This window comes from Eutrigla gurnardus (assembly GCF_963514095.1).
Source record: "Eutrigla gurnardus genome assembly, chromosome: 5".
Classification (NCBI taxonomy): domain Eukaryota; kingdom Metazoa; phylum Chordata; class Actinopteri; order Perciformes; family Triglidae; genus Eutrigla; species Eutrigla gurnardus.
The window spans coordinates 29,656,816-29,668,857 of record NC_139919.1 but is presented as its reverse complement, the minus strand read 5'-3'; positions in this window follow the sequence as shown (position 1 = coordinate 29,668,857).

Sequence of the window (12,042 nt, the reverse complement as noted above, 5' to 3'; positions counted from 1 at the left end):
TGAAAATCACAGAGCCCTTCTGGATGACGTCATGATCTCCGTTTCCTGGCGTATCTGGGACTTCCACAACTGTGACGCAAATAAAGACAAACGATCCTGCGTCAAACTCACAAGTGGCCGCGCCTTAAGAGGCGAGGAGCAGAGAGAGCGCCGCGAACCAGAAAGAGTAAGAGGTAGAGAGAGAGAGAGAGAGAGAGAGAGAGGCCTCGCTATGAAGTCGCTCACCTCTGCTCGAGGAAACCTCATTTTCCTCCTCTGATGTCCGCCTCCATCCATCACTCTCCTCCTCCTCCTCCTCTTGTCTCTTCCTCGGCTCCCGGTGTCTATTCTCGCGCTGATTAATGAGCAGAGCCCCGGCTGAACCTATTAACAATGTGTAATACCGCTCAGTCTACAAATAGCCCGCTCCGTCCAGACCTACTTTACACTGCCGAAGGTAGCGTTGGCCTATTAGCTCCGCTCTCTGACTGGGCCGTGTTTTCTCTCGCCGGCCAGCAGCTGTTTCTGGAACTTCCACCGTGTCTCTTTTTTCTTCCATCGTGTCTATTTCTGCCCTCCCGCGCCCCCGCCGTGTCTTTCAGAGCCTCCCACCTCCTCCCGAGTCCTCTCCCTTATCTCTCTCCCTGTGTCAGTTATGACTCCCTCTCTTCTCCTGCTATCCTTGGCCCTATTAGGGTGGTCAAGTTGGGAGATTAATCGACCTGAAAACCACATCCATCAAAAAATCCTTCAACGTACACACGAGGCCCCTCTCAACCTAGTTTTTAGAGCGAAGGCGTCTTCCTCCCTTGCATGTGCAGGTACGAAGCACGGACACACATATACTCGCTTTATTGGACTCGTTTATTTTATACTTTATTGCATATTCTCACTCTCAACATACAAAGTTATTAGTATGCCCATTCATTTGGAGTTGTGTTCCTGTTCCTCTGTTTGAGCTCTGATTGGGTCTCTACTAACTCAAAATACCACCGTGTTCACCAGTCTCTAACCTGCTGTATGGAGCCGAGCAGGTAACTGCAGGTGCTTTCTTATTTAGCTATTTTTCTTTAACAAAAAAAACCTGTCCGCTGCTGCCGAGGCGCTAAAGAATGAGCTGAAGCGACTATAAATCTCCGTAAAGCTGAAGGACGCTGCCGATTCAGGTGGTAATTCTCTCTAGGTTCACTACCAGCGACCTCTTTTACATCCTCACATTGTCATTTGATTCTGTTATTATACAAAAAAATATCGATTGGAGCTGCTTTAAATCACCCGGTGTCGGCTGCGGTCGCACATTGTTATGCGTCTGACAATCGGAGACAAAGTGAGCTCACAAAGTGGTGACGAAAAGTTATTCCAAGCTGTTTACACCTCAAGGTAATATGTCAATATTAAAATTGTTTAGAGGCGTCTGTCGTCAGGTGATTGAGCTGGGAGGTCGTTATGGAAACGGAGTTTGACTGTAGTGAAGGGTGGCGGTGAAATAAAGTTTGGGTAATAAGAAAAGAAAATAAATGTATCTGCAGCCTCACTTTACCTCTTAATCATGCTTTCTAATAAACTGCTATAATTACATTGAAATAACCCTAAAGTAAAATGATGTATTTTCTTCATACTGTGTTGGAATTGACGTCTTTCACCGAATACCAAACCCAACACGGCCTGCTAGAACACAGAGGGAACATATGATACGACATATGCTCCTCCATACTCTTGTGTTCACACTGAGAACTTGTCCTGGAGGCCAAACACTCTGTCATAATGCCACCAAGGAACATTATGTAGAGTCTCAAGCAGGCTTGATAAGTGCTTCTCCCCAGACTTCTCTTCACAGCTGAGAGGAGCTGCAAGAATGTCGGACTGTTTAACGTTTCGCTCGCCGTCCGTCGACACTTCTCGCCCTCTGGACGTCTGCAGCGCCGCCGCGGGAGGCCGGAGAAGATGGAGAAGATGGGCGGAGGAGTCAAGAAGAAAGCAGCGAAGAAGTGGAAGAGAAAAATGCTAAAAATGCTTATAAAAGAGTCGGAGAAGGAGATTCACACAGACAGATTAAGGGGAAAAAAGACTGAGAAATGAACAGTGGACGCCACAGCGGTGCTGGTAGTCTCGTCATGGAGACGGTTTGATTCGTGAAAATGGAGCTTTAGGAAATGTGACAATTTGACAGTAGCCTGGGGTGAGCGGTCGGGGACAGGCACGCTTTTAAAAAAGGGCCTCCTCTTTTTTCCGCTGTGGATGAAAAGACCTGCTAACCTGTTATATAAGGTAGCAGCGCCGAGTGAAAGCCTGGCACGGATACAGCGGATGTCCACTTTCAGGAAGAAAAAAAGGCAAACATGAAAAGCTGAAATTGAAGAAAATTGGCTGCAAAAACTGTCAAGTGCAATTCGGCTATTTTCTTCTTTTCTTTTCTTCTTCCTTTCTGTCGAACTTGAAAGCTGATAAACTGAGAGTACAACAGTGGAATTGGGTTGGCTCCCCCGTTTTTACACCGAGTCTTTGTAAATCCACAACATATCATCATCTAATTGGACTGCACTCTGGTGGATTTCTAACCTTGTACTTTTCCAATCTAGCTGCCGACCCAAAAACACAGTTTTTTTAGAATTGTGCCACACGTAGCAGATTGTCAGGTCAATAGTTAAGCCGTTATTTTCCATCTTCTTCATCTGATTTGTATCTTGGTTAAATGAGAACACACTCGTGGTTTCTCTGGTTTGTCATCTACTCTTAGCAGGGATGTTGGAGTTTCTCTCTTGCCAGCCACATGCTGTTGTGGCTCGTAACAACCCAATCTCTATAACCATAAAAAGATTAATAAACAAGATTCTAAGATACCCCCAGAAATGTGCAGCTAGACAGAAAAGTCCTGGTTCCAAGCTGAGGGCTTAATTCATGCGTGATACAGTGGAACAGACAAATAATGCTAACAGTCCCACAATGCACTTGAGATTACTCTACAACTCTCATTGTTAAACTTGGAAACAGCTCAGGTCGATTGCAGGATTGGAACCCAAACACAGAACAGAGTGATGAGCAGGCAGTTTGATGATTTAATGCTGCGACTTACAGCCATGAGTCTAACAAAACAACAGGCAGGAAGTAAATCCCCCAAACAAACAGAATGCTGAATCATGGGAAACGGGAGCGAGGCAGGTACAGCTGAGGACAATCTAACACGAGGAGCGGGAAGCAGAAGGAAATACACCAGAGACCAGCGAACTAATGAATCACACGGGTGGCAAAACCAGGTGGGGAGACACACAGGAAGTAACTTTCAAAATAAAACAGACGATGACAAAGCCCACAATGTATGAGTTCTCCATGTTGGAGTGCTGTCTGAATGTTTAGTGGGAGTTATTATGCCCAATATAGTGGACTCAAAGCACCCTGAAAAGTCACTAACTAATCCTTATATACCATCATGCATTGCGCCGAAGGAAAAATGACAAACAGACGTCACAGAAATCATCGAGTGTGGTGCGAAAATATATAATTCATGCGAGTAGAGCATCATAACACAGATAGTAGAAGAAAATGAGAGAAAATGACCTGAGTAGTGTCCAAACGTTTGTTTATTTGTCCTCGTTTTGTGAAAAGGGAGTAGTGAATGACTAAAACATGTCCTTTAATTTAAGGTATATTAGCACTTATACATAGAGTTATAGCCTTCCTATGTCGCCTCAGGATAACAATGTAAAAATGGCATGAAAAATGATGACATCAGCCTGCGAATAACAGATCTTTCACTGTTTTCTCAGCAGATCCAGATAATTCATACTAACTTGTACCCCCTCCATCGTTCTCCTATCCGGCCTGAAGTCATTGGATGAGACAAAAGTCCCATCAACGCTGAGGGAGTCTGAGTCGAGCTGCTCCGTCTGGAGGAGCGTTAAACCCGTCCTATTAATAATGAAATAATTAAATTAGCATGTAAACTTCAGTCACCGACGACTCCTCGCTGTTTCACATGTAACGGCGTTCAGTGTCGTAAACACACGACGAGCCATTAAGTCCTTAAAGCCCAGACGGCTTCTCATTTGAACTCGGCGTAAACACTGACGCGAGGGAGTTCAATTAACATGCAAATACACGATACGCATCTCCTTATTTGGAATGAAGTATCGACAATTATGCCCTTCTAACTGGAGGACGTCTGTGACCCCTTTTTACACTCACATAGTTACAATTAATTAAGGAAGGTTTGACATCGCCGAGTTATTAATGTCAAATGGTTTTCGCCTTTCAAGTTTTAATTGAAAACGTGGAATTGCCCGACTTTTCTAATTGTGGCTCTTCCGCTCCCATTACAAGCAAGTGTGTGTGTTTCTGTGTGTGTGTGTGAGCGCTGAGGGCTTCTCAATGGCGTCATCTCGGCAGCATATTAATGTCGGTGAACTGTGAGACTTGAATATTATATCTGTGAATTCAGAGCGGGTGAAGTACAGTTCTGTATCGGAGACACGTCACTCTTTTTATTCTTTTCCACACCGCCGCCTATCAGTGGTGAATGGCGGGTTAAATGTACCAGATGATTGAAAAAAAACGAGAAAGACACTGATGCTTGATACTCATGAAGTGGCTTAAATAATGTAATTAAAAGAGACAATATTAAAATCCTTCCACTAATGCGTCCATAAAGTCTCCATCTGGCGATTACATCACGCCGAGCAATCAAAGGAAACGCTCGTTAAGCTTTTCTCAACTCAAAAGTTTCCACCTTAAAGTTTCCCTGCTACGTTGGATCGTCGGCCAGTGAAGGAGTGTAAGAGAATCATTTGCTGAGAAGATCGCCTGATGGTTAAATCAGCTTGATAAGTTTGACCACAGTGTCATGATTTAGGCCCATTAAATAATTATATGGGGCCTATTTTAATCTAGAATTATCCTCTGAAAATGTTCCTAATGGTTATGATTCTTATAATGTTCAATCAGAGGAACAGTATGAGTTTTCAGATGGCTGACCCAAACAATATGATCTCTATAACCTTATAAGGATATTCATTGAGCTGATAATGTTAGAGTCGTTAATCTGTTGTAAAAGTGGTTATTAGATGTTTTAAAACTATATTAATCCATTTCAAAACAACATGATATGCATATAGACTGCTACATTAGCATCTTGCTAAGCCCATATAGCTATCATGTTATCATATCATAACACAATCACACACACACACACACACACTAGCGTCTATAGTTTGACACGGGGGCGAGACTCAATTACAAATCAGCACCACGGACAGCTCCTTGGATGAATCAAGAGGCAGCACAGTTTCATACTTACACAGCGTCAGACGGAGAAAAGGATCAATGAGTCAGGCTTCTTGGAGGGGGGGGTGAGCAGGAGCTTAACACGGGGCATGTCATCGGGGGGGAGGACATCCCGCTGCTCTGTTTACACATCCAGCACACAGGACAAGACCCTGGACTGCAGAATATATAAACACCGGGCAAAATACAACCACCAATTTAGTTTCTAGGTGGAAAGTGTGAAAGGCAAATGATCTGCTGATGTTACACCTTTCACAGCTTCTGAGAAAACCGTCTGACCACCGAATCAGCAAGTCAACACATCATCTCTGTTCAAGTCTCTTCTCAGAGGGACTGACCGGGACTAAGTCTCAGAGCAGCATCTCTTCTTTTGTTCCACTACTTTTATTTGTTTCCATCTTCAAGTCTATTTGTCTCCCTTTCATTTTCTTTTCTCTCCTCGACAGTCTTTTCTTTTTCTCGCTTCTTTAATTTGTGGCCAAATCACGACAGCTCTGCTAACTCCGTATCGTAACCGCACAAGCAGCAGTGTTGCTTTGAGGACGGCGAGGCGGAGAAACAGTGAGGGAGAGACGAAGAGAGGAAGAGATCTAAAGTGACAGAGCGGCACATAAGACAAAAACAGATGAGCGGAGAGAGAGGCAGAGAAAATGAGCATGCTGAAGAGTTGCATTAGAGGGATGAAAGGTGATTTACTGGTTCAAAGGGTGTCACGGCCTCGCTGCTGGCTGGGGAATGGCTCGGTGCTGCAGATACCGTGTGTGTGTGTGTGTGTGTGTGTGTGTGTGTGTGTGTGTGTGTGTGTGTGTGTGTGTGTGTGTGATAGCTACCCATATGCTCTTTGGTTCCTCTGTGTGGGTGAGTGTGTTCGTGATACGGAGATCATGCTAATCAGTGCTGTTTGGGACATGCAGCGGGAGATATTCATCTGGATGTGGCTCTAATTATCTCCGTGGTGATTTTCACCGAGTGGTTTGGTTTTGCTGTTTGGTGTGTGTGTGTGTGTGTGTGTGGGTGTGTGTGTGGGTGGTTTAGAGAGAGATAGAGGGAAATAGAGAGAGTGGCAGTTCTGTCTTCTCTCATCTTTTTTTTGTATTCTTGTCTTCATTTTTTGATTAATGAGATTTCAATCAACTTTGTCCAAACAACAGATCCCTCAGGGGGGATCTCAGTGGGATCATAATTTACTAGATGAACATCATGCTGTTTTAAAAAGGAGAGGTGAGAAGTTTAAGGCACTGCTTTATTGGCTTCACTTCTCAGAACTTCTTCAGAAGATGGAGACGTGGAGAGTAGAGACATGGAGAGAGTAGAGACATGGAGAGTTGAGACATGGAGAGAGTAGAGACGTGGAGAGAGTAGAGACATGGAGAGAGTAGAGACGTGGAGAGTAGAGACATGGAGAGAGTAGAGACGTGGAGAGTAGAGACATGGAGAGAGTAGAGATATGGAGAGTAGAGACATGGAGAGAGTAGAGACATGGAGAGTAGAGACATGGAGAGAGTAGAGACATGGAGAGAGTAGAGACATGGAGAGTTGAGACATGGAGAGTTGAGACATGGAGAGAGTAGAGACATGGAGAGTAGAGACATGGAGAGAGTAGAGACATGGAGAGAGTAGAGACATGGAGAGAGTAGAGACGTGGAGAGTAGAGACATGGAGAGAGTAGAGACATGGAGAGAGTAGAGACATGGAGAGTAGAGACATGGAGAGAGTAGAGACATGGAGAGAGTAGAGACATGGAGAGAGTAGAGACGTGGAGAGTAGAGACATGGAGAGAGTAGAGATATGGAGAGTAGAGACATGGAGAGAGTAGAGACATGGAGAGTAGAGACATGGAGAGAGTAGAGACATGGAGAGTTGAGACATGGAGAGTTGAGACATGGAGAGAGTAGAGACATGGAGAGTAGAGACATGGAGAGAGTAGAGACATGGAGAGAGTAGAGACGTGGAGAGTAGAGACATGGAGAGAGTAGAGACATGGAGAGAGTAGAGACGTGGAGAGTAGAGACATGGAGAGTAGAGACATGGAGAGAGTAGAGACGTGGAGAGAGTAGAGACATGGAGAGAGTAGAGACATGGAGAGTAGAGACATGGAGAGTAGAGACATGGAGAGAGTAGAGACATGGAGAGTAGAGACATGGAGAGAGTAGAGACATGGAGAGTAGAGACATGGAGAGAGTAGAGACATGGAGAGTAGAGACATGGAGAGTAGAGACATGGAGAGAGTAGAGACATGGAGAGTAGAGACATGGAGAGAGTAGAGACATGGAGAGAGTAGAGACATGGAGAGTTGAGACATGGAGAGAGTAGAGACGTGGAGAGAGTAGAGACATGGAGAGAGTAGAGACGTGGAGAGTAGAGACATGGAGAGAGTAGAGACGTGGAGAGTAGAGACATGGAGAGAGTAGAGATATGGAGAGTAGAGACATGGAGAGAGTAGAGACATGGAGAGTAGAGACATGGAGAGAGTAGAGACATGGAGAGAGTAGAGACATGGAGAGTTGAGACATGGAGAGTTGAGACATGGAGAGAGTAGAGACATGGAGAGTAGAGACATGGAGAGAGTAGAGACATGGAGAGAGTAGAGACATGGAGAGAGTAGAGACGTGGAGAGTAGAGACATGGAGAGAGTAGAGACATGGAGAGAGTAGAGACATGGAGAGTAGAGACATGGAGAGAGTAGAGACATGGAGAGAGTAGAGACATGGAGAGTAGAGACATGGAGAGTAGAGACATGGAGAGTAGAGACATGGAGAGTAGAGACATGGAGAGAGTAGAGACATGGAGAGTAGAGACATGGAGAGTAGAGACATGGAGAGAGTAGAGACATGGAGAGTAGAGACATGGAGAGTAGAGACATGGAGAGTAGAGACATGGAGAGTAGAGACATGGAGAGAGTAGAGACATGGAGAGTAGAGACATGGAGAGTAGAGACATGGAGAGAGTAGAGACATGGAGAGTAGAGACATGGAGAGAGTAGAGACATGGAGAGTAGAGACATGGAGAGTAGAGACATGGAGAGTAGAGACATGGAGAGAGTAGAGACGTGGAGAGTAGAGACATGGAGAGAGTAGAGACGTGGAGAGTAGAGACATGGAGAGTAGAGACATGGAGAGAGTAGAGACATGGAGAGAGTAGAGACATGGAGAGAGTAGAGACGTGGAGAGTAGAGACATGGAGAGAGTAGAGACATGGAGAGAGTAGAGACATGGAGAGTAGAGACATGGAGAGAGTAGAGACATGGAGAGAGTAGAGACATGGAGAGAGTAGAGACGTGGAGAGTTGAGACATGGAGAGAGTAGAGATATGGAGAGAGTAGAGACATGGAGAGTAGAGACATGGAGAGTTGAGACATGGAGAGAGTAGAGACATGGAGAGTAGAGACATGGAGAGTTGAGACATGGAGAGTTGAGACATGGAGAGAGTAGAGACATGGAGAGTAGAGACATGGAGAGAGTAGAGACATGGAGAGAGTAGAGACATGGAGAGTTGAGACATGGAGAGTTGAGACATGGAGAGAGTAGAGACATGGAGAGTAGAGACATGGAGAGAGTAGAGACATGGAGAGAGTAGAGACGTGGAGAGTAGAGACATGGAGAGTAGAGACATGGAGAGAGTAGAGACATGGAGAGAGTAGAGACATGGAGAGTAGAGACATGGAGAGAGTAGAGACATGGAGAGTAGAGACATGGAGAGAGTAGAGACGTGGAGAGTAGAGACATGGAGAGAGTAGAGACGTGGAGAGTAGAGACATGGAGAGTAGAGACATGGAGAGAGTAGAGACATGGAGAGAGTAGAGACATGGAGAGTAGAGACATGGAGAGAGTAGAGACGTGGAGAGTAGAGACATGGAGACGTTGGTGTTATCTCTGTATTTTCAAATTAATCGTTTGGATTAATGCCTCTCTTCTCGCTGTAAAGAGAAGTGGGCCATCCACCGGTCCGGGGGTTTGATCCCTGGATCCCTAGCAGCTCGGCGTCAGTGTGTGTGTGCGTGTGTGTGTGTGTGTGTGTGTGTGTGTGTGAATGGCTGAACCAGAGGAACGTTGTGAGGCTTCGTCCTTTAAGGTGGAGGCGTGCTATTAAAGCCGTTTCCATCTCTTTGAAGACGCCGTATCTACTGAAAGGATCATACTTCTTAAACAATAATTAATTTTGGTAATTAAAATGTGCCGTTATCTCAAACCTTCAACGTTAAAAGAAATGAACCAGCTCTCTACGCCACTGTATCCTCTTTCTAAAGTTTTTTATCTGCTGTCGCAACATGTTTTCGCTCCCAACTCAGGAAATACTTCTGCTTGGTCAGTACAAGTACGACTACTACTTGTGTCACATAGTTTTTAGGTCCTCATGTAACAAACACACTTGGTGTTGCTGAGGAAATATTGTGTTTTCACAAGGAATGTAAGCAATAGGCAGACAAATCAGTGGTGATAGGTCCTCAGTCATCATCAGGAATAATAAGAAGAGAAAAAATGCATGTGTTCCTTCTCAGATTATTTCTCTCTATGTTCTTCCAAAGCAGAGCTGTGGGTGAGAGTTTGTGACGAGCTGACATTTGTTCAGAAATGGTTGAAAAACCCCAAAGCAACCTCACAAACAGCCCGTTAATAACCGCTCCCCAAACGCTTCAATTAATAGGAACACACTGCATCCCTTATCTGCCGCTCCGTATTATCTCAGGTGGCCAGATTAACGCTTTGTGCTGAACGCACCTCACATAATCCCTCCTATTAAATCCAGCCTCCTTGTAAAAGGAAAACTATTACATTGTTAATGCCGAGGAGAATCTTAAAAGTACAACAATGAGTTTATACGACACGATGCGGTAAACGTTGAGCGGACGGGTTGTTGCAGGTGTTCCTGTTATAGTTGTGCAGTCGTAATTAGACGCTGTAAAAAAAATGAAGTGCTGCCTGCGCTGTAAAAAGTTATGGTCCACCATTTTAGGCTGCGTTAAGAGAAGAGCGTTCCCATTTTGCAGCTGCTGGAGCTGCTGGTTGTGAAATTGTTGGCAGCTTTTTCAATGAGTCTGGCGATGTAACGTTCCTATACTGCTGAGGGAAATGACTGTAAAGATGAAGACACAGCTGCATCGGGTTGTTCAAGTCATCATGCAGAAACAACAATTGTTAAAACCGACATATTCCCGCCGTCCTTTCAAAAACATTGAAGTTAATCGCCCCCAATGATTGCTGCGACCTCTTCAGTGTGAAGATGGCGTCACTTGTAACTAAGTAGGGTGACACGAAAACAACAAAAATGAGCTTAACACAAATGGGCTGAATGGATGAAGTGAAGGCAAATGGAAGTCCTGTCTGTCTGTCTGTCTGTCTATCTGTCTGTCTATCTGTCTGTCTGTCTATTTATCTGTCTGTCTGTCTATCTATCCATCCATCCATCCATCCATCCATCCGTCGCCTTGGAAACAGCTGTTTATAGTCCACAAAGTAACAGGACCATGTTTCAGTAGGAAGTGGGGAAGAATGCCAATGGGGCCCCCAAATGTATGCCTCTGGTCTGATTTGGCATCCCAGCTGGTATTGATCCAATAGCAGGAAGGTCACTGGTTGATGAAGGTGTTTTCTGCCTCACCTCTCTGAGTCTCATTCCATTATCAAACACAGAAACATGACCTGCTTGGGTTTGTGCAAATATTTCAAGTACATTCAGACTCAAATGTACTTTAACAATTAATAATCCATAATTTTCAGATGAGTGTTATGTCAAATAAGAAACTGAGAAACTGGAGCATTTCACTTTACTATATATATATATATATATATATATATATATATATATATATATATATATATTGACATTGACCTCCTGCAGTTCCCAGGGCAGCAGAGCTGTGGCTCCACACACAGGACAGGAGTATGTTAATGAGTTTGAATCATTCTACATTAATTATCACCTATGAGGTTTTGGTACCATTATTACTAAATTGAATTAACTTGGTTCATACTTTCTTTATTAGGCTGCAAAGACTCACTGCTGGACTAATGTGGGAGTCAGGGACATCTCCTTAATGATCGCAGATATGGTTTTATCTCTCCGGGTCTCGGCTGGTGCTCTTTAGGAACTATTTTGTCTTTTGTACTGAATTTTTAACTCTTTTAGGTCAAATCATCTTAACCTCTGCCAGAGTTCTTATTAGAGGCAGCATTGCGTTCACAGCTCTTGTGCTTTTTATTGGCCGGGCCTCCTGTGGAAATGTCAATATGACATAACTAGATAAGATGATTTACTCACATGAAGACACTGTCAAAAAATATATATATATTTATTATATATAATAAACACACACACACACACTAACCACAGAGGAAAAAGATTAAAACACACAGTTCCAAGGAAATAAACACATTTTAAACAGGATTACCAAATGTTCTTCCAATCAAAAAAACTCAAAACCGTGGAACAAAACAAGTAATATTTGTTTATTCTCGTTTATTACTTTTCTCTTTGATCCTGAAGTTCAAGGTTTTTCAGTAAAAACAATGTGTAAAAAATGAAAATGTGTTGTTCCCTTAGTGTGACACATTTTTTTATTCCTTCAGCTGGAGCTAATTTTCTTCAAAGCTTATGATTAAAAACAGAATGAAATCACCATGTCTGGCTTCTGGAGTGTAATCATTTGCTGATTTGTTTTTTCTCTTTTGTGATTGTGAAAATTTGATCTTTGGGTTTGTCGGACCAAACCCCAGTCGTCCGAAAAGTGTCTCACTGGACTGAACGCCCATTCCTCTAGTGTCCATTTCTACAAAATTAGACTTTTTT